The sequence below is a fragment of the Aquarana catesbeiana genome, linkage group LG10 (genome assembly GCF_042186555.1).
Source record: "Aquarana catesbeiana isolate 2022-GZ linkage group LG10, ASM4218655v1, whole genome shotgun sequence".
Taxonomy (NCBI): Eukaryota; Metazoa; Chordata; class Amphibia; order Anura; family Ranidae; genus Aquarana; species Aquarana catesbeiana.
In genome coordinates, this window is record NC_133333.1 from 140,325,234 (window position 1) to 140,349,539 (window position 24,306).

Consider the following 24,306-nt stretch of genomic DNA (forward strand, 5'->3'; position numbering starts at 1 on the left):
AGATTAGAATTGTGAAGATGTCCCAATATTTATGGACCTGACTGTATGTCCTATGATCCTGCCAAGACGGAGAGCGTTGCTAAAGTGGGCAGGTGAGAGGGACAGAGTAGGGTACTCATCTGTGTGTGGTGCTTTAAGAGGATAGAATTGCGGATTTGGACAAGGACAAGTTACTGTTTGAGTGATTCCTCCTATCCAAAGTATTGTTTAGCACAATACACAGAGGTACATGCCCGCTTGCACTATGTTGCTTCAAGTAAAAAGAGGGGATCGACTGCCGACCATTCCTTCGCCACCACTTTTGCATTACATATTCAGCGAGTCCGAGAGACTTGCTGAGGTGGAGAGTGAATGTTAAAGAAGGAGTTGATTCAGAAAAGTTATCTATAAAAATACATGTTTATTGTTAAAATGTTGCAACTATTGTCAGTCTATTCATGAAATGTGTTGGGCAGATATTAAGCCCATGCCCAATGCATAGTTAATTGGGAGCATTAAAAGGGGAATGTGACACGTCACTGATAAATTACATGTATGCGCTGGTACCAAATGTTTTTTTTGAGGAATCTGATCAGATACAAATTTTTAAAAGTAGCATTTCAATTTATGTATAGGGTATCTTGATTATTTTAGTTAGAGTCTGACTTTAAGGACTTTAAGGACCGTTTTAGTTGTAATTGCCTGTCCTTACATTATTGAAGTTAAAAGGTGTTTTTTTTTCAATATCAGCAAATGTGCTATAGTTGTGCAAATGATTTTAATTGTGTTTGGGCTATATTAACAAGGATTGTGCATTTTAAAATGTTTGATTTTATCTTTTTTTGGTTAAATACAAGTTAAGGATTTAAAAATATGGAAAAAGGTGTTCAAAGTTGTTCAGATTGTGTTTTCTTGTTTTGGGAGTAGAGGTTATTGAGCCTATGTTCCTGATAATGTATATTTCCCTAAAAGTTTGGGGTTAAATTAAAATTGATAATGGGATTTTGGTAAAAAAGGGTGGAACTATTATGCCCTGTACACGCGGTCGGACTTTCCAACGGAAAATGTGCGATCGGAGCTTGTTGTCAGAAATTCCGACCGTGTGTGGGCTCCATTGGACTTTTTCCATCGGACTTTCCGACACACAAAGTTTGAGAGCTGGCTATAAAATTTTCCGACAACAAAATCCGTTCGCATAAATTCCGACCGTGTGTGGACAATTCCAACACACAAAGTGCCACGCATGCTGAGAATAAATTCCGAGATGGAACTGCTCGGTCTGGTAAAATTAGCGTTCGCAATGGATATAGCACTTTCGTCACGCTGCAATGTTTTAAATTGTTGAATGCAGCGCACTCTCTTCTTCTTTATAAATGCTAGAAGAATGAAGTTGTTTTGCTGCTTATATTCACACAGACTTCTCACAAACTTCTTTCTTTATTATTTCTCGTGATTTCATGAATATAATATTTTTATTTGTCACATCTACCGAAAAAAAAATTATTTTTTATATTTATTTTTTCTTATTATTTGTTGTATTTTTTTTTAAATCCAGATCTCCTATTTTTTTTTTTTGTTTTTTGGTTTATCTCCAGAATTGTTTTGGGTGTGTTTTGTGTGTTTTGTTTTGTGTGTTACCACAACACCATTATTATCTTGTCTTTTTTAATCTCAAGGGGGTTGCTTGATGTTGGTGTCCCTTGTTAATTTCACATTGTATTTTGGAAATGTACCTGCCTCCTCACTAGGGATGAGCTTCGTGTTCGAGTCGAACCCATGTTCGACTCGAACATCGGCTGTTCGCCCCGTTCGCCGAATTGCGAACGATATGGGCCGTTCGCGCTAAATTCGTGTGGCGCGTCACGGCCCATAATTCACTGCGGCATCGCAGTGCATTGCTGGCTGATGATTGGCCAAGCATGCACTATGACCCGCATGCTTGGCCAATCACAGCGCCGTCAGTAGAGAGAGCTGTAATTGGCCAAAGCCAGGGTGGCTTTGGCCAATTATGGCTCAGGGGATTTAGTACACACCCCACACTATATAAGGCCGCCTGCACGGCGGCCCTGTGTAGCGTGTGTTCCGGTGTGCTGAGAGATAGAGAGAGAGAGAGACAGTGTCATTTGATTTGAGTTAGATAGATTAGGCAGAACAGTCAGTCAGTTAGCTGCACTTACAGTGTATTGTGTATATATATGCATCCCAGGTGTTGCATATATATATATATACACTGTATTCAGTTTAGCTAGATCCGTTCCTGTTATCTTCTATCTAGACTATTTACATTTAGTGCAGTGCGTCCTGCTCACAGTGTTCAGCTAGATCCGTTCCTGCTATTTACATTTAGTGCAGTGCGTCCTGCTCACAGTGTTCAGCTAGATCCGTTCCTGTTATCTTCTAGACTATTTACATTTAGTGCAGTGCGTCCTGCTCACAGTGTTCAGCTAGATCCGTTCCTGCAATTTACATTTAGTGCAGTGCGTCCTGCTCACAGTGTTCAGCTAGATCCGTTCCTGCTATTTACATTTAGTGCAGTGCGTCCTGCTCACAGTGTTCAGCTAGATCCGTTCCTGCTATTTACATTTAGTGCAGTGCGTCCTGCTCACAGTGTTCAGCTAGATCCGTTCCTGTTATTTACATTTAGTGCAGTGCGTCCTGCTCACAGTGTTCAGCTAGATCCGTTCCTGCTATTTACATTTAGTGCAGTGCGTCCTGCTCACAGTGTTCAGCTAGATCCGTTCCTGCTATTTACATTTAGTGCAGTGCGTCCTGCTCACAGTGTTCAGCTAGATCCGTTCCTGCTATTTACATTTAGTGCAGTGCGTCCTGCTCACAGTGTTCAGCTAGATCCGTTCCTGTTATCTTCTAGACTATTTACATTTAGTGCAGTGCGTCCTGCTCACAGTGTTCAGCTAGATCCGTTCCTGTTATTTACATTTAGTGCAGTGCGTCCTGCTCACAGTGTTCAGCTAGATCCGTTCCTGCTATTTACATTTAGTGCAGTGCGTCCTGCTCACAGTGTTCAGCTAGAGCCGTTCCTGCTATTTACATTTAGTGCAGTGCGTCCTGCTCACAGTGTTCAGCTAGATCCGTTCCTGTTATCTTCTAGACTATTTACATTTAGTGCAGTGCGTCCTGCTCACAGTGTTCAGCTAGATCCGTTCCTGCTATTTACATTTAGTGCAGTGCGTCCTGCTCACAGTGTTCAGCTAGATCCGTTCCTGTTATCTTCTAGACTATTTACATTTAGTGCAGTGCGTCCTGCTCACAGTGTTCAGCTAGATCCGTTCCTGTTATCTTCTAGACTATTTACATTTAGTGCAGTGCGTCCTGCTCACAGTGTTCAGCTAGATCCGTTCCTGTTATCTTCTAGACTATTTACATTTAGTGCAGTGCGTCCTGCTCACAGTGTTCAGCTAGATCCGTTCCTGTTATCTTCCTACTGACAGGCAGGCTTGTCTGGTTACAGTATATAAAGCTACCTGAAGAAAATTACAGGTGTTCTATTTGATCCTATTAGTACCACGGTCAGGCAGCTAGACTATTTACATTTAGTACAGTGCGTCCTGCTCACAGTGTTCAGCTAGATCCGTTCCTGTTATCTTCCTACTGACAGGCAGGCTTGTCTGGTTACAGTATATAAAGCTACCTGAAGAAAATTACAGGTGTTCTATTTGATCCTATTAGTACCACGGTCAGGCAGCTAGACTATTTACATTTAGTACAGTGCGTCCTGCTCACAGTGTACAGCTAGATCCGTTCCTGTTATCTTCCTACTGACAGGCAGGCTTGTCTGGTTACAGTATATAAAGCTACCTGAAGAAAATTACAGGTGTTCTATTTGATCCTATTAGTACCACGGTCAGGCAGCTAGACTATTTGCATTTAGTACAGTGCGTCCTGCTCACAGTGTTCAGCTAGATCCGTTCCTGTTATCTTCCTACTGACAGGCAGGCTTGTCTGGTTACAGTATATAAAGCTACCTGAAGAAAATTACAGGTGTTCTATCCTAGCTTAGTGCAGCTACAGGCCATTAGTATGTCTGGAAGGCCAAGAAGGAGAGGCAGACAGTCACAAGCCAATAAGAGAGGGCAAGCAGGCTCTGTGTCTAGTGCTGGTCGTGGAGACGGTGCATCCTCATCAGCACGTGGCCATGGGACACGCTTGGCCTTTTTTTCGGCAGCTGGCCGTGTTGAGCCGCAACATGCGGAAGACTTGGTCGAGTGGATGACCAAGCCGTCCTCATCCTCCTCATCCTCTCTCACCCATGCCCAGGGTGCTTTGTCTGGCAAAGCAGCGGCCTCCTACCTCAGCTCAATGTCATCAGTGACTCCTTCCCTAGCTCCACCATGTCCTCATGAGGATTCCCTCGAACTGTTTGACCACAGTGTTGGGTACATGCTCCAGGAGGATGCCCAGCGTTTGGAAGGCTCTGATGACGATACTGAGCTCGATGAAGGCAGTAACATGAGCACGGACAGAGGGGGTGCCCAAGAAGGACAGCAATCTAGCAGTCATGCTCCCCCTGCTGCAGCATACTGCCAGGTTTGCTCCAGTGATGAGGAGGGAGGGGGTGATGAGGTCACTGACTCAACGTGGGCGCCTGATAGGAGAGAGGAGGAGGAGGAGGAGGAGGAGGAGGAGGCGGCGGCACATCACCAACGAGGCAGGATGCCCTCCAGGGGCCAGCCTAAGGGCAGCACATTGACTGCATCACACCCCAAAGCTCCACATGTGCAGGGCGCTGCAGTCTCTGCGCGTTATTCAAAAAGTTCTTTGGTGTGGGCCTTTTTTGAGACGAGTGCATCAGATCGCACCGCTGCTATTTGCAACATATGTCTCAAGCGTATCTCGCGTGGCCAAAACATCTCCTGCTTGGGTACCACATGCTTGACCAGACATATGTTGACCTGCCATGCAGTTCGTTGGCAAGCGTATCTAAAAGACCCACACCAAAGAACAAAGAGGATCTCTCCTTGTTCCTCATCAGCTGAGATTTCCAACCCCACTAGACCTTCAGTCCTCTCTGAGACCTGCAGTGAGAGGAATGAAGGTGTAGAATTAGGTGTGTCACAGCCAAGTACTTGTGGGCAATCTGCTTTTGGTACACCGACGTCAGATTGTACCAGGCAAATTTCCCTGCCCCAGCTGCTGCACCGCCGAAAGAAGTTTGCTCCCAGCCATCCACATGCCCAGCGGTTGAATGCTAGCTTGGCAAAATTGCTAGCACTTCAACTGCTGCCTTTTCAGTTGGTAGACTCTGCCCCCTTCCGTGAGTTTGTGGAATGTGCGGTTCCTCAGTGGCAGGTACCCAAACGCCACTTTTTCTCACGGAAGGCGATTCCGGCTCTCTACCGGCATGTGGAAGGCAATGTCCATGCCTCGCTGGACAGGGCGGTCAGCGGTAAGGTGCATATTACCGCTGACTCATGGTCCAGCAGGCATGGACAGGGACGTTACCTAAGTTTCACGGCGCATTGGGTGACTCTGCTGGCAGCTGGGAAGGATGCAGGACAAGGTGCAGTAGTGTTGGAGGTTGTTCCGCCACCACGCCTCCAAAATGCTGATTGTGACACACTTCTCTCCTCCACCCCCTCCTCTTCTTCTTCCTCCATGGCCTCTTCCTCGGAACCAGCGGTGCTCTGTAGGCGTTCAAGGGGCTACGCAAGTACGCAGGCCAAAAGATGCCATGCGGTGCTTGAGCTGGTGTGCTTGGGGGACAGGAGCCACACTGGGGCAGAGGTTCTGTCAGCTCTGCAGGGGCAGGTTCAGAGGTGGTTGACGCCACGCCAACTTAAGGCAGGAATGGTGGTTTGCGACAATGGCACCAACCTCCTCTCTGCCCTCCGACAGGGACAAATGACCCATGTGCCCTGTTTGGCTCACGTCCTTAACTTGGTGGTGCAGCGGTTCTTGGGCAGGTACCCGGGCTTACAGGATGTCCTGAGGCAGGCCAGGAAAGTCTGTGTGCATTTCCGCCGGTCATATAATGCCAGTGCTCGGCTGACGGACCTCCAAAATGAGTTTAACCTGCCCAAGAACCGCCTAATCTGTGACATGCCCACCAGGTGGAACTCAACGTTGGCCATGCTGCAGCGGCTGCACACGCAGCAGAGGGCCATCAATGAGTACCTGTGCGACTATGGCACCAGGACAGGGTCAGGGGAGCTTGGTTTTTTTTCCCCACGCCAGTGGGCCATGATCAGGGATGCATGCACTGTCCTGTCACCATTCGAGGAGGCCACGAGGATGGTGAGCACTGACAGTGCGTGCATCAGTGACACTGTCCCCCTTGTCCACCTGTTGGAGCACACGCTGCGTGGAATAATGGACAGGGCACTTGAGGCAGAACAGAGGCAGGAAGAGGAGGACTTCCTTAGCTCTCAAGGCCCCCTTTATCCAGACAGTGTTCCTGCGTGCCCGCCGATCACACAGGAAGAGGACGAGGAGGAGGAGGAGGAGGAGGAGGAGGAAGATTGTGTCAGTATGGAGGTGGAGCCTGGCACTCAGCATCAGCAGCAGTCTTTAAGGGATCAGTCCCAAGGAACACATGGACTTCTACGTGGCTGGGAGGAGGTGGCTGCGGACGTTGTTGTCCTTAGTGACCCAGAGGACTCCGGACCGAATGCCTCAGCAAACCTACGCTGCATGGCCTCCCTGATCCTGCAAAGCCTGCGTAAGGATCCTCGTATTCGTGGTATCAAGGAGAAGGACCAATACTGGCTGGCAACCCTCCTTGATCCACGTTACAAGGGTAAGGTTGCGGACCTTATCTTGCCATCGCAGAGGGAGCAGAGGATGAAACATCTTCGGGAGGCCTTGCAGAAAGGTCTGTGCAACGCGTTCCCAGAGACTGGGAGGTTACAAACTCCTGTTTCTGGACAACGTGTTGCTGAGGCTTCGGTCAGTCAAAGAAGGAGCGGTGGAGAAGGTGGCCGTCTGACCGATGCGTTCAGACAATTTTTTGGTCCGCAGCCCCAAGGTATGATCGGTTCCAGCAACCATCGCCAGCGTCTGTTTTACATGGTGCAGGAATACCTAGGGGCAAGATCAGACTTGGACACCTTTCCCACCGAAAATCCTCTGGGTTACTGGGTCTTGAGGATGGATCACTGGCCAGAGCTTGCACAGTATGCAATTGAGCTACTGGCCTGTCCTGCATCCAGCGTTCTTTCGGAACGCACATTCAGTGCTGCTGGAGGCGTGGTAACCGATCACAGGGTGCGTCTGTCCACCGACTCGGTCGATCGGCTGACCTTCATAAAAATGAATGAGTCTTGGATCACCACCAGCTACCAAGCACCTGATGCTGATGTAACCGAATAATTTTTTTTGAAATCTCAGATCCCTTCAAAGACTGCCTATGCTGATGCTGAGTGACTATCCCTGAGTAATTATCCTCTTCCTCCTCAATCATCACGCTGATAGCTTGTAAGAACATTTTTGGTTCTGGGCGCCACCACCAGTGCCTAAGGCACAATTTTTCAGCCCCTGTTTAACAGGGGCGTGTAATTACAATTTTTGATGTAATACTTTGCAGCAGGGCTCGTTCCTGCATTCCAACTAGAGTGTCTGTGAGGGGTTGCAGTGTTGTGGCACCAGCACCAGTGCTTAAGGCCCAATTTTTCTGCCCCTGTCTAACAGGGGCGTGTAATTACAATTTTTGATGCAATACTTTGCAGCAGGGCTCGTTCCTGCGTTCCAACTAGAGTGTCTGTGAGGGGTTGCAGTGTTGTGGCACCAGCACCAGTGCCTAAGGCCCAATTTTTCTGCCCCTGTCTAACAGGGGCGTGTAATTACAATTTTTGATGCAATACTTTGCAGCAGGGCTCGTTCCTGCGTTCCAACTAGAGTGTCTGTGAGGGGTTGCAGTGTTGTGGCACCAGCACCAGTGCCTAAGGCCCAATTTTTCTGCCCCTGTCTAACAGGGGCGTGTAATTACAATTTTTGAAGCAATACTTTGCAGCAGGGCTCGTTCCTGCGTTCCAACTAGAGTGTCTGTGAGGGGTTGCAGTGTTGTGGCACCAGCACCAGTGCCTAAGGCCTAATTTTTCAGCTCCTGTTCAACAGGGGCATGTAATTACAATTCTTGATCTAATATTTCACAGCAGGGCCCTGTGAGGGCCTACAGTGTTGTGGCCACAGCAACACCTAAGGCCCAAATTTCTGCTGAGTATATAGGGCAGGACCCTACTTTCAAACATCTAACTTACAAACGACTCCTACTTGCAAACGGAAGGAGACAACAGGAAGTGAGATGAAATCTACCCCTAGGAAGGGAAATTCTCTCCTGTAAGAGTTAATATGGGAAAACAATTTCTCCTTTCCACTGATGCTTTCCAATCCTTGTTCCACAAAAAAACCCAAATTTTCAAAAAACATTTTTCATTGGGACAAAAAAGTGAGGTGAAATCTTCTGAAGAGGAGGAAAGACAGCAAAACAAATGTCACAGGGGTGATAACCCTTCCCTATGTTTTCCAAAAAGCTTAGAAAAGATTTTTTGGCTGGAGCTAAACACGTTAAAAATGTTCAAAATTACAAACAGATTCTACTTAACAACAAACCTACAGTCCCTGTCTTGTTTGCACCGCCTGTATACTGCTGTTCAGAGTATATAGGGCCTGGTGGCCCCACACCTTTCCTTATTTTAATTTGGGTGCGGGGTTCCCCTTAATATCCATACAAGACCCAAAGGGCCTGGTAATGGACTGGGGGGTACCCATGCCGTTTGTCTCACTGATTTTCATCCATATTGCCATGACCCGACATGACATTAAACCCGCAAGCAGTTTTAAATGAGATTTTTTCCTTTAAAAATGACATTTGGTGCAGGGACTGTTCTAAACATGGGAAACACGCGTCACTTTACAGGCATACTATAGACACCCCCCAGGTACGATATTTAAAGGAATATTTCACTTTTTTTTTTTTTACTTTAAGCATCATTAAAATCACTGCTCCCGAAAAAACGGCCGTTTTTAAAAGTTTTTTTTGCATTGATACATGTCCCCTGGGGTAGGACCCGGGTCCCCAAACCCTTTTTAGGACAATACCATGCAAATTAGCCTTTAAAATGAGCACTTTTGATTTCGAACGTTCGAGTCCCATAGACGTCAATGGGGTTCTAACGTTCGTGCGAACTTTCGGTCCGTTCGCGGGTTCTGGTGCGAACCGAACCGGGGGGTGTTCGGCTCATCCCTACTCCTTTTTGAAGGAAAACACACATAGGCAAGTATTAGTTCCAAAAAATACCTTTATTAAGGGGTCCTAACCAAACAAAGAGGGAGGCAACGCTGGAGAAACAGCAGAAATTGGCAAAGCCTTTGGCCCTCAGGGCACACGTGAACTATTTTCAGGCAAAATTGGTGGCCTGAGGAGTCCAAGAGATCATGAACAGCAGCAGATGACATGTATGTTCCCAGCTGTGGTCATACAAAAACCTGCATCTTTTGTCAGACCAGACTGAACTCAGGCCATCACTTTCTTGTCTTCCTTCCTTCCACTCTTCCTTCCAGGCTGTGTCTGTGGTGTTGGAGGTGTGGCCGGAGGAGGAGAAGGAGGAGGAGGATGCAACTCACACAGGTGGGTATTGGGTGTGATTTGGGCCTTCAACCCCTTATTTATTGTTTTTTAAATGATTTCCTCACACATGAGGCGTTGGCCCTCCTCCATGTCCTGCAGTTTGGTGGCAGCCATGGAGGCAAAGGCCTCTTCATGAATGGGGGTGGCTCTGAGGGACGCAGAAGCCTCCTGAATCAGCCTGAGTGCTGACTCCTCCACATTACTCCTCTTCCTAGGTCTTTTGTTTGGAAGGCGGAGGGGAGGAACCTGCGATTCTGTGAGGCTTCTACTGGGCCAGGCCTTCTCCTGGCTGCCACTAACCCCTGCCTCCTCCTGGCTGCCACATTCCACAGCCTCCTCCTGTGTGCCACATTCCACAGCCTCCTCCTGGCTGAGGTGTACCTGTGTATGAAAAAGGGACATAGTTTTAGTTTTTTCTTCATCAATTACACACAATTTTCATCTCATGAACGTTACAAATTGAATGTTAATAAATAGAAAAGACTATCATTCTGAGCCCAGCCTTTTTCATTCTTGTCACAATTATTTTTGCCCACTACTGTCTATTGATATGTAAACGCCTTTATTAAATCAGCAATTAGTGATCAATAATAACATCTAGTAAACATCATTTATGTTTTGCCAAGAAATATGTAGAACAATGCTATACCTGACTCAAGCTGGGCTCCTCCACTTCTTCCTGACTGGAAGTCCCAGGTTGGACATCGGAAGCCTCAGCTGGGGTGGAAGGTAGGGTGGAAGGAAGAGTGGAAGGAAGAGTGGAGACCTGACTTCAGTCTGGTCTGACAGAAAACAAAGTCTCTCATAGTACCACAGCCTGGGGACATAAATGTCATCTGCTGCAGCTCCTGATCTCTGGGAATCCTGGACCTTCTTGCGCTCCCTAAGATATGTGCTCCTCAGGCCACCAATATTGGCTTTTAAATATGGGATGGTTGCCGTGGGGACCACCGTCTTCACCAACTCCAGCAGTTTCTCCAACGCTGCCTGCCTCTTTTGTTTATGATTATAATGCTGGTGTTTGACCTGCCACAGACAGGGCAGCTCCCTGTATTTGTCTATGAACAGGGGGAGGAAGTTATGATCATTGAAGCCATCCATTTTCTCTGCAAGACACAACACAAGACAAACCCTAATGTCAGGCTAAACTCTCCTAATCTTGTCCCAACATAGGCCTCAATCTATAAGCAGTATAGGCCCAAGTTAAACTTGTACCTTCGTTATCATGATCGGCATTTCCGATACTCCTTCCTCTGCTCACAGATCGTACGTACGACGCACGCATGTTACGCTTTATATACACTGCGCATGCCTGAAACTCCGCCCGCTCCTGACGTTCTTTCTATTCTATTCCCCGCCCCTTCTCGTTCAGTGCAGTGGGGGAGAGCACATGGCGGAGACAGAGCAGGTGCATGATAATAGCAGCAACGAGGAGGAGGAAAGCCCGGAGCCAGAAACGCCACGATCCCGGAGGAGATTTAAGGCCTCAAATATGGCCTTCGTAGAGATGATGGAGATGGTGGACATATTGAAAAGGGCCGACTATGACGGGAAGCATGGACCTTACCCCAACCCAAATGTCAAAAAGGCCAAGATCATGGCTAAAGTTGTGAAGAGTCTGCACAGGAATTTTGGGTTACGACGATCCAAGGATCAACTGAGGAAACAGTGGTCGGACCTCAAATTAAGGGATCAGTATAGAAGGATCAGGAGAGTGCTGCAAAAAAGTAAGTAGTTGTCCTGTGTTCCTATACTTTATTCTTATTACGTTCGTGCTGCTCCATGTGCTTTTCTTTACTGTTGTACAGTTTAAAATGGCAACTTTCATGTTCATGGGCACATTAATCGTTCGTAGGAAACATTGTTCATTCGGCCACTAAAATACGATGTTTTGGCCAGATGCAGTTCAATACCGTTTTTCTGGCCTACTTCTATTAAAAAAGTTTGTTGTCTAGATGGGTTTGTAACTAGAATGAAATGCAAACTAGATTCTGTATAAGGAGAGGACACTCAGCAGCTGTTTACACATCTGGATGCTGGAGCACTAGTGTGGGACACCAGAACACCCTTTTTATTAGGGGGCCCACACAGGTGCTCCAGTGAATACTATAGGGGTGTCTCCATCTGTGAAGCTTGCACAAAACAGGTAAGTATTCAAGCTTTACAAAGGGCAAAAAAAATTCTTCAGCTTGGAACTCTGCCAAAACAGACAATTGTACCCCACTTCCAAGCAATGTTTCATATTCCTATTTCTGCCATCAAATATCTGTGTGCTAAGTATACCTATTTTTGTTCACATAGAGGAGAAAAGACTTGGAGGACACCACTCATCAGAGGAGACCAGGGACCCCCCACCTCAGGAAGAAGGGAAAATCCCCCAAACCCAACCAGAGGAGGAGGAGGGGGACGTTGCAGAAATTGTCACCACAACAGATGAGTGTCTGCGACCACAGCTTCAGGTAAGAGATGGATGCCTGCATATTTATAATACACGGTGTTTTTTTTTTGTTTTTTTTTTTGTAGGTGATCAGGATGTTGTGGAAGAGGAATGTCATTTCACCAGTGAAAGTGCCCAGATCCTCATCGGGGAGATAATAGGGTGTAATAGAGATTTAGAAAACATAAAGCAAAACATCAATGATGTTCAAAACAAAATGAAGAACATCATTGATGTTTTAGGGAGCATCTAAAACACCAAGAAATCCCTAAATTTCTTCTGCTTTTTTTGTTTTATGGCTAAAATTTTTTACGTATGTTAAAAGCCAAATTTAGAAGATGCACACAGTGTGTCAACACGTGCTATCTGCCATCACGGGAGATCAATGTACGCATTTTGTGGGTGCAACCCCTTCCTCGATAACAAAACACGTCCATTGATCCCCCATGATGGCAGCTAGCACATGTTGACATTAGGCAATTTGTGTGCATCTTCTAAATTTGGCTTTTACAGGGGTGACATCACCCCATCTGCTGAACACAATATCAAACACAGTTTGTACATACTCATGTCTGATATTGCCTTAACTTTATAAAAGTTGAACTTTGTAAGTTCCAGAGTTGTGTATTTTTTTATGGTTTTAAACATGCCTGTTTTACCTTAAAAGGCGATTTCTACTTAATGTGACCTAAAAAAAATGTTATACAACAAACATGTTGGTTTGTTCAAAAACCCTTTTATAAACGCACATGTGATTGTGCTTTGATTAAAAAGATTGATAATCAACAATGTGTGGCTTCTTTCAACGCTCAAAAGCATTTTTTGGAGTAAAGTTGGTGTTTTCAGTGGCAATGGGGATTATTTACTAAAGGCAAATCCACTTTGCACTACAAGTGCAGTTTCAGTGCAGTCTCAAGCGCACTTGTAGTGCAAAGTGTATTTTCCTTTAGTAAATAACACCCAACAGTGCTTTCTAATTTTACACAATCACACCATTTTCATGACTACCCAAATTTCAGTCATGGTGCTGAAAAATATTAATATTTTTGGCAGTAATGCATTACATACATTAACAACAAAAACAAGGTGTGTGTGTAGCAGACCCACAACATAATAACAATAGTTAGCCGAAGAAGAGATTGTCACCTCATGTGTCAACAAAAGTTCGTTTGCACTGTTGAAGAAAAAGGCCAAAAAAAATAACATTAATAAAAGATAACCGAGGAGACAGCTAAAAGAAAGCCAAGCAGTAAATCAAAGCAAATATTTGTTCAGTTTCAAATATATTTTTATTTAAAAAATGTCTCAGACATTGTCTGGCATATCGATGGCCCCCCCTACTCGCAAAGCATTCCACGTATCTTATACAGACCTCGCGGGCACTCTGGGGGGGGGCAAGCCAGGACAGCCACTTTCAAGCGTCGTCAAGGTTGGTTCATTCTGAATTCCGACCTCAGGCCCAACTGAGGCAGTATAGTTCAAAGAATTTCTCCTTAAAAAGTTGTGGAGAACACAACAAGACAGGATGATGTGATTGAGTTTATATTCTGCCATGTGTATCGATGTAAGAAATAGGCGGAACCGGCTGGCCATTATTCCAAACGTATTCTCCACCACTCTTCTGGCTCTGGCCAGCCAGTAATTAAAAACCCTCTGGTCTGAGGTGAGGGTCCTCATAAAGAATGGCCGCATAAGATGGTCCCCCAGCACAAACGCTTCATCCGCAACGAAGACAAATGGGAGCCCTTCCGCATTGTCTTCTAGAGGTGGCAAGCCCAAGCTGCCATTCTGGAGATGCCTGTAGAACTCGGTCTGGACGATGACTCCATCATCCGACATCCGGCCATTCTTGTCCACATACAGAAACTCGTAAGTAGCCGTCACCACGGCCAACATCACAATACTATTGAACCCCTTGTAGGTGGTCTCACCAAGCGCAGGGAATCATGAGGTCTCCCATAAACCTATAGCGGCATCAGTAAGGCAGCTGGATCCATAGTACTCAAAAAACAAAAGCGAAAAGGGCTCCCATAGTGTAATCGTTTAAAAGAGGGATTTATTGAATAAAAAGATTGCACTTACAAGAGATTTCATTCAAATCGGGCAAAACAATCACCACAGATCATTGGTTACAAATCGCGGCGTCTCCACAGGCTTCCTGTAAGCAGTTTGCTTCCCATTAGTCTCGATGCGAAAAACGTAATGACGTCAGCGTCACAGGCCCCACCCTACGCATTTCATCACGACAGGACGTCTTCTGGGGATTGGCCGAGTGACGCTTGTAATGTGCTTGGGATTTAAATAGTATAACGGCGCAATTTTAAGTACTGGCCGCTCCAAGCTTAAGTATGGAGACATGAGGGCACAACCATTTTAACTAATGGCAAGCTCAATACAATAAAAGGGAAGCCAGTAAAAAACAAAAGAGAAACAAAAGGATTTTGCCATCTTGTGGCCAAAATTAATACTACACCAATGGGAAACAAAAAGCAACAGACAGGAAAAACCTGTGGAGCGCCGCATGATACACATAATGCTATTTATAACTGTCAATGAATAAATCTAAAAACCACTTTATATATAAATGTCTGAAAGAAGAAATTAAATCCAGATACAAAGAATCAGGTAAGTAGCAATACACATAAAAAATGTTTTATGTAATGTACAAGCGAACCTGGAGTATGCTGTCCAGTTCTGGGCACCAGTCCTCAGGAAGGATGTACTGGAAATGGAGCGAGTACAAAGAAGGGCAACAAAGCTAATAAAGGGTATGGAGGATCTTAGTTATGAGGAAAGGTTGCGAGCATTGAACTTATTCTCTCTGGAGAAGAGACGCTTGAGAGGGGATATGATTTCAATTTACAAATACTGTACTGGTGACCCCACAATAGGGATAAAACTTTTTTGCAGAAGAGAGTTTAATAAGACTCGGGGCCACTCATTACAATTAGAAGAAAAGAGGTTTAACCTTAAACTACGTAGAGGGTTCTTTACTGTAAGAGCGGAAAAGATGTGGAATTCCCTTCCACATGCGGTGGTCTCAGCGGGGAGCATTGATAGCTTCAAGAAACTATTAGATAATCACCTGAATGACCGCAACATACAGGGATATATAATGTAATACTGACACATAATCACACACATAGGTTGGACTTGATGGACTTGTGTCTTTTTTCAACCTCACCTACTATGTAACTATGTAAAAATAAAAATTAAAAAAAAATTAAAAAATATGAAAAAATATAAGACAAAAAACACAGGAAGATCAAAATATAAATAGGCATATTAGGAATTATTAATAAAGGAATTAATATCCCAATCCACGTTTAAGCCATGGGGCACATAGGATTTCATCTGAAAGATCCATCTTGTTTCGAGCCTAGAGATGGCTCTAACTTTATTAATGCCCTTCCAATGAGGCTGGAGTTTTTCCAAGGCTACAAAAAGGGTCCCCTTGATTTTTTTGTCATGATATTTGGCATAATGCCTACAGAGATTATGCTTAGTAAATCCACGCTTAATGTTACCCACATGTTCAGATAAACGTACATGAAGAGCTCTCTTAGTGCGACCAATGTATTGTTTAGAGCATGGGCACGGTATCATATACACCACACACTCCGTAGTGCATGTGATGAAAGATTCAATGTTGTATATTTTATTGGTTTGGGTCGATTGGAAATTCTCACATTTGCTCCCTCTAAAAGTGTTAATTTGGCAAATGTCGCACCTTCTACATGGATAGAAGCCAAACATAGATTGAAAAAAAGAGATTGTTTTAGGGGGATCTACGACATTTGGAGCAACTCTCAAACATAAAGGGGGTGCTCCTCTAAAGATAACTACTGGGCGGTCTGGAAGGGTAGGACCAAGCACTTTATCATTTTTTAAAAGATTCCAATATTTATTAAGAATTCTCTTAACCGAAAAGTGTTGATTGGAATATCCTGTCACCAAGGCGCAGGCAAATTTGTTATCATTAACTTGATTGGCCCTACTAGCTCCATTGAGCATAACCTCCCTATCCATATTCCCAACTTCCACAATGGTCTCATTAATCTCTACCTCGGAATACCCTTTATCCAGAAATCTTGATTTCAAGATTTTGGCCTGTTGATAATAATCAGAGATATTAGTGCAGTTTCGCCTAATCCGCTGAAACTGGCCTTTTGGGACCGCTTTCAGCCAAGAAGGGTGATGACAACTACTCAGCGGAATGTAGGCATTGCGGTCTGTTTCTTTAAAATATGTGGTAGTAGTAAGTTGGCCATCTTTAACAATAATATTGAGGTCCAAAAAATGGATCTGAGATTGGCTGGCCTCATATTGCAAAAAAATGTCCCTATCATTCAAATTGAGCCTTTGAAAAAAGGCCTCAAGAGAGGAAAGGTCACCTTCCCACAAAAGGAGTACATCATCAATGTACCTTTTCCAAAGGCGCAACTCCTTTGGTGGGTTGGCATCGATTACCTCACTTTCCCAACAGGCCATAAAGAGGTTCGCTAAACTGGGCGCAAATTTAGCGCCCATAGCTACACCAACAGCTTGTAGAAAAAAATTGCCCCCAAACCAAAAATAGTTGTGGCTTGTGGCAAAAGTTAAAAGATTTAAAATGAAATCCTTCTGTGTTGATGGCAAGGAGTGATCCAATTCGAGATAAAATTTAGCCGCCTCAAACCCATGCTGATGCGAGATAACGGTATAGAGAGAGGCAACATCCGCAGTTGCCAGAATGCAACCCTCTCTCCAACCACAATCTACCAAAAGATTGATAACTTGTGTCGTATCACTCAGATACCGCAGGGGTATTAACAACAAGAGGTTGTAAGAAATTATCAACGTACCTCCCTATTCTCGCTGTGATCTAATCAATTCTGCTAATAATTGGGCGGCCGGGAGGTTTAGATAAACTTTTGTGTATTTTGGGTAAATAATAAATCACTGGTGCCTTCGGAGCAGAGGGTACCAAATATGCCTTTTCTTTCTTATTTAAAATACCAGATTTGAAACCACCATCAATCAGAGATGATAGTTCTCTCTTAAATTTAGAAGTAGGATTCAACCCCAGTCTAGTATAAGTCACACTGTCTGATAAAAGCCTATTCATCTCCTCCAAATAATCACTTTTATTTAAAACAACAACTCCCCCACCCTTGTCAGCAGGACGTATGATTATGTCATTACGTGCACAAATCTGTTTCAGGTTAAGTTGGAGGTCATGATTGTTCCTGTATCTTGGTGTTTTAAGCGCTACCAAATCCTTAACCACCATCTCCTTAAAGACCTGAATGGATGGAGCTACAAAACCAGGGGGGTTAAACAAAGAAGCATTTGAAAAATTAGTATGCCTAATCTGAACCACAGCCTCATTTCTAGCAGTAATGGGAGGTAAATGATTAGCCCCTGAATCAAAATTCTGAGGGGCGCTTATAGGTACCACATTTGTGCTTTGATATACATCAGTAGAGGCTAATTGACTTTGGTTACCCAATGGGTTCAGGAGAAAGTGTCTTTTATTATTCATCTTACAGATGAACCTATGGACATCTATAAATGTCTCGAATTTGTTAAGTGTACGAGGGGGTGCAAATTTGAGACCTTGACTGAGTACAGCTTGTTCACCCTCAGATAATTGAACAGAACTCAAATTAAAGACGCCACTAATATTTACCGCTTTCTTTTCTTTGGACCTGACCCTCCTCCCCTCTCTAATGCCTCTCTTTCTTCGTATCCTCTTTTTGGCCTGGTGTTGCCCAGGGGAAAAAAAAAAGTTGTAATAGTATAACCCCTAGTTGGGGGGTGGGACTTTGTGGACGTGTTTCCCATCAATTGCCCCTACGCAGTTGGGAAAGTCCCACCGCTGGGCAAAGTGGGAGGCCACAGTCTGCCATTCCTGTGGCGTGGAAGGAAACTGTGGAGTCAAACCAGAAAATAAAAATTAGTCATTTTGCACATAAACATTGAAAGCAGATTAGACATGAACATTCTTGGCCAACATCAGTATAACATTTATTTTTGGGAGTATTTAAAGACAAAAATATAAGGTCCACTTATCAGATTCATCACCCCCTCTACTGGCCCATTGTAAAAATTTTAGGGGGGGGGATGTTTTGGACAGGTAACCCTCTCCACTTCATTGAGAGATGAATGCCTAAATAATGTGTATTACTTTGGCCAGCCCCTCCTTACTTACACTATTGGCAGCCCACTGGACAGGTAAGAAGTGTCATAATACAAAAATATAAATACACACTGTCCAAATTGGAGCACAATTTTAACATTATGCAATTATCTATCAAGACATTAATAGGATACAAAAACTTTAAACAGTACCATTTGAAAGTATTCAGGCAGGCCCTTGCACTACATGCTTTGGGGAATTAATACAGAAATCTGACCACAAAAGAGGTAGTTATAGTGTGTATGGGTTTGGCAAAGTCAGCAGATAGAGGATTGGTATGGGTTGACTTAGCAGTTGGGGGAAGAGAGGGTTCAAAATGAGTTTGGGACCCAAAAAAAAAAAAAAGCATCTGGCACTCTGCCAGAATTTAAGGACACAAATAACATTTTTACACATTTTAGGGGGTGTTTAGGATAAATCACTACAATGGAGCAGACAAAATACATTGTTAAGTGACTAGGCGAGGTGGATATAGGACCAGGCAAGCATGCTGGGGAGGTAAATGAAGGCAAATATGCATGAAGGACAAAAAAAAAAAAAAACGTTAAAAAATTCCAGCATGCATGAGGACAAAGGGGACATTCACAGCATATTACAATCATGGTAATTAGAGAATGATGAAAGAAATACAATATATTATCAAACATTAAATACAATAAAACGTGATGTTAAAGGATAAATCTTACCTTAATATAGTCCTTCTGCAGGACCTGGATGATGGCAGAACAGGTCTCTGGGATAATGATCCCCAGAACCTGGGGGGAGATGCCTGTCGAGAACTTGAGGTCCTGCAGGCTTCTCCCTGTTGCCAAGTACCGCAACGTAGTGACGAGCCTCTGCTCCGGAGTGGTGGCTTGCTGCAGGTATCCTGCCTGCTGATATAAGGGGTCAGCAAAGCCAACAAACAGTGAAAAACGGGGTCCGTCATCCTGAGAAAGTTCCTGAAATCGTCAGGATTATTCTCACAGATCTCACAAAGGCATGTGACAGAATTGGTCACGCAATTCTTGGTCCATGAACTCCTCCCCACCCTGTTCATGGACTGGGCTTGTGTCAAAGTAAGAACCCCAACACCAAGCCCCCACACAGCATGAACTCTACGATGAGTACCTACACGCAACATGGCTTCATAATGGTTGGCTGGTCAGAACGAAGTAACAGAACGCGCTGAAGAACAGCAAGGCCTGTATAGAGCGACCCTAAAATCAGTAACGAGCGGACAAGAACACACTGAATAAACCAATGGGAACTCACTGCACGCACTGAAGACCAGATACAAACCCACAAGCACAAACTGAACAGCAGAAAAACGATCTGAAAACCACAAGTCTGAAAAAGTGCGAATTGTCTCTCACCAAACTTTTACTAACACGAGATTAGCAAAAGGAGCCCAAAGGGTGCCGCGCTTTGTATTGAACTGCCCTTTTATAGTCTTATCGTACGTGGTGTACGTCACGGCGTTCTTGAAGTTTGGAAATTCCGACAACTTTGTGCGAACGTGTGTATGCAAGACAAGTTTGAGCCAACATCCGTCTGAAAAAATCCGATGGATTTTGTTGTCGGAATGTCCGATCAATGTCCGATCGTGTGTACAGGGCATAAATGTTTGAAGAGTTACTGAAATTAAGTAACCAGGACCAAAATAAATTTCTGCATGTATTGAGTCCATGAGATACTAAAATATTGAGGGGAAAGTTTGTTTGAATAACAGTCATAGTGACTATTCTGGATATATTTACCTTTTGAATTCCCAGAGTGTCAATCGTGAAGTGTTAATGATGTAATGTTGTTTATCCATCAATTTTTTGTTTGTTGCTAATGATCAGATATATTTGCAAAGTTGGGATGCTGACTTCTGACTCAGAATATGTGTTTGGATAAAATGTTCTGTTCGAAGACCCTCGGGTCCACTTGGATCCCGGGGACAGAAGGAACTAAAAGGTGTTTAAGTTTTGTTGAAATACTGGATTTGAAGGGGAAAAAAATGTTTAGTTAAATATATTGAATCTATATAATGAAAACTCTTGCTGAGAAACATTTTTATTTCTGCATGCTTTACTTATGTTTGAGTCAATGAGGAATATTATTTTTAATACCTCCAATGGTTAAGGCCTGAATTGATCAGGTAGATTCTGTGATTATTCATGTTGGATGAGGAGTATCCGCACCAGCCAGCCAGCATTCACCCCTAGCCTCATGCACATGAAGAAATGCCCACCCCATTCATACCCTACACCCCATTCATACCCTGCCCTATACCCTATTCGGATGAAGAGATGACTACGGGTTTTACATGGAAATCTTCGTTGTTCATCTTTGTTGTTCAAATACCGTAGGAGGTGCTTAGATGACTAAATGTGGACTCCTGCTGGAAAATGTTCCTGGGAATGACACCTTGAGGGTTAGCCAATGACGCACACCCAAGGTCTGCGGAATTCCAGTCAGCATCACAAGGGAGAGATCCAGATACACCAGCCCGGAGACCCAAGTCTAACCCAATGCATCAGTTTCAGTCTGTCTTTGGATATTGAGTTCTATCCTTACAAAAAAAGGCAGGGTTTTTGGGGGTGGAGGATCTCTGTAAACTATGGGTGAGCACAGAATTGAAACAACATTTTGGGAAAAGTTTAGGAGAATGAGAATTATAATGTGGACATTTCCTTTTCCTTCCTTTTTATGAATTTAATGGACATTCAGAAGCCATACAAGAGACTTTTTTTGTGCTTTTCTTTGGGACTATTTTTATTTGGCCTAAAGGCTGTCATGCCCCTCCCACTTGCTTTTATGGACTGTCACGCCCCTTCCCCCTTTATATTTCATTGACAACTGCTATGCAACTGAGATTATGTGTTTATTGTTTTCTATTTTTACATGCTTAGCGTGGTGGTAAATTTGTGGGAAAGTAGTCCAGGTGAATGACGTGGGCATATTGGGTTTGTGTTTGTCACGTTTGTGACAAAAGAGAGGATTGTAGTGATATGCTCAAACCATTGTGACTGATATGCTTTGATATGCTCTGCTATTTCAGTATACAAGATAGCTTAAATTTGCAACTATAACAGAATGCTTAGAAAGATGCGTGCACAAGCACTGTACTATATATATATATATATATATATATATATATATATATATGTATATATATATATATATATATATTAATATATATATATATATATATATATATATATATATATATATATATCATTGTGGGTTGGTTTGTCTGGGACAGGATGCATAACTTATGACTCATAACCAGATGGCCTGTTGACCCGTGTTAACTCATGATGACGTATCTTAAGGGGTCACTGACTTGTATAACCATATAACTATATATTTCTATACAAATACATCATTTACTAACCACTCCCCCCTCCCCTCTTTCTATTGGTATGTTGAACCATATATAAGCTGTAACACACCTAAAAAAGGCAGACATTTTCTTGAACTTACTTCTTGGGTCTAATGTTCATTTAAGATGTCTAACGATACCGGGGGTCTTCGGTGGTCTGTAATATTAACCCTTGGGTGGTCTGTCATGTACCTGGAGTACTCTAATACCCTTTCATGTGTTTTTTTTACTTTTTGACACTTTTGGTGAATGGGTAGGGGTACATAGTAGCCCGTACTCATTTACTTAGGGGGGGCAGGATCTGGGGACCCCCTTGTTAAAGGGAGCTTCCAGATTCTGATAAGCCCCCACCTGCAATCCCCACCACCACAGCCCAGGGTTGTGGGGAAGAGACTTGGCATGTGGCCTGGTGTGGTTAAGGAGGGGGGCGCTTGCTCAACCTCCCCTTTCCTGACCTGCCAGGTTGCATGCTCAGATAAGGGTCTGGTATGGATTTTAAGAGGAAACCCCATGCCATTTTTTTTTTAGAATTTTTTTTTACTGTCAAATGTTTTTCTATTTTTTTAGCTGTCAGTGGGGAAGCCCATTGACAGCTGATGACTCATCGGTTGGTCGGTAGCTTTTACTGCGCCCTGATTGGCAAAGTAAATTTGGGTGTTCCCCGAATGGGGCGAACAGCCAATGTTTGGCCCGAACTTGTGCTTGGGCCAAACTGTTTGCTCAACACTATATACTAGCAACTGCCGCCTTTCCTGCCCTACTAACTCTGCTGGCCTGCCTCCATCACTAGCCTCTGCCACCTCATGCTACCATTATGAGCTCCTGCCATTTATGCTGACCTGCCAGCATTACCAAATCCAGCCACCTCTTATGACCTACCACTGCCAACTTTGCCAGTTTCTGCCCTCTCTGCTGGTTTGCTAACATTAACAACTCCATCTGCTGAACCACCACCATTACCAGCTCCTGCCATTTCTGCTAGCCTGCCACCGTTACCAGCCCCTGCCACCTCTCCTGAACTGCAACCATAACCAGATCCTGCCACCTGTGCTGGCCTGCTGCTACCACCATTGCTAGCTCCTGTCAACTCTCCTGGCCTGCCTCTGCCACCATTACCAGCTCCTGCCACTTCACTTGGACTATCCCCATGACCAGCATCTACAACCTTTGCTAGCTTGCCAACATTTCCATTTCCTAATACCTCATATAATATAAATGTAATGTAATATAAAATATAGTTGTATTCCCTCGGAATGGGCATTTTCCAAAGCTGATTAGCATGATCTGCTGGATCCAGTACAATACAAACATATTTTTATATCTTTACACCTATCCCTCTTTTCATGAATCACTTTACTGCTCAACCTGTTTCTTCATCTTCCTGGATTTAATTAGAGTACTTCCTAATTTATTTAAATATAATTGATAGAATGTTAATATAGTGGGTGTAGGGTGTAATTTCTCACTACATCAAGGTTTATACTCATTATGACTGATGCTTGTGTAATTATAGCCTACTCATCCAGTTAGTACTGCCTATTCTTTTGATTTCAAAGTAAGTTTGCATTGTTGAAAAGTCTTTACACATTCCTTTAATGAGAAAAGGTGGTGAGTGAGGTATAATTCAAATGCATATGTTTTTAAATAGAGAGGACGTAAATATTTCCATGGAGTTGAGTGGTATTTCTACCTTACATGTATCTCTGTACTTCTGATCCCCCCACTTGTAGAGGTGTCCAAAACTAGCATGAGATTACTGGGTGACTGGACAATCAAGAGACAATTCTTACTTATATTACGCACAGACAATTTGCGACACTGTTATTAAAGATGCAAAGAATCAGGTAAATGTTTCTTCATGTAGCCTTGCATTCATATATGTTGATAAAGAAGAGATGAATAAAGATAGACTGTAAAAGGGTCTAGGGGTATTAATGACATGTCTGGTAAAGGGAGGATTGTTCTTGTGTAGTACTTATCATGCAGACACAGGCCACACTAATTATTTTCCCACAACCCCTGGGGTTCCTGGATATGCCCAGTGATCATAATTTTCTTAGTTTCTCTTTCTCAGCAGCTAGAAAGGCCACACCTGTTGAATTAGCTTGGCAAGTCTGGTAAGAGGTCCTCTGCTGTCAGAATTAGCATGCAGGCAGCAGGAACCTATTAGCACGCAGCTTCTTAGGTAGACCCAACTACTCTGGGGAACCCCTTGCTGACTGCTGGCATAATGCTGCAGTTCCAATGGAGTGCCTCCATGTCCTCAAGCTTTGGATCCCTTCAGCTGTTTACCTGTTTTACCAGTGTACACAAGTTCCAGTGGGGTGGCCGTTTGTTCCTGAATCTCCCCAACTCTTCACCTGTGTTACCAGAGCTTCACTGGGATAGATGCTGTTTTGAAAATAAAAGTAAGTAGATGCGATCTCAACAGTTTTACTGAAGTAGTGATTCCCAGATTGACTCTGTTGTTATAGAGTCCTAAGCTCTGTACACACAACCGGTTTTGCCGTCGGAATAACCTCTGAAGGTTTTTCTGACGGAATTCTGCTCAAGCTGTCTTGCATACACACGGTCACACCAAATTCCGACCGTCCAGAACGCGGTGACGTACAACACATACGATAGGACTAGAAAACGGAAGTTCAATAGCCAGTAGCCAATAGCTTCCGTCTCGTACTTGCTTCAGAGCATGCTTCGTTTTTGGTGTGTCGGAACAGCATACAGACGAGCGGTTGTTCCGTCAGAAATATATAGAACATGTTCTCTATCCAAGT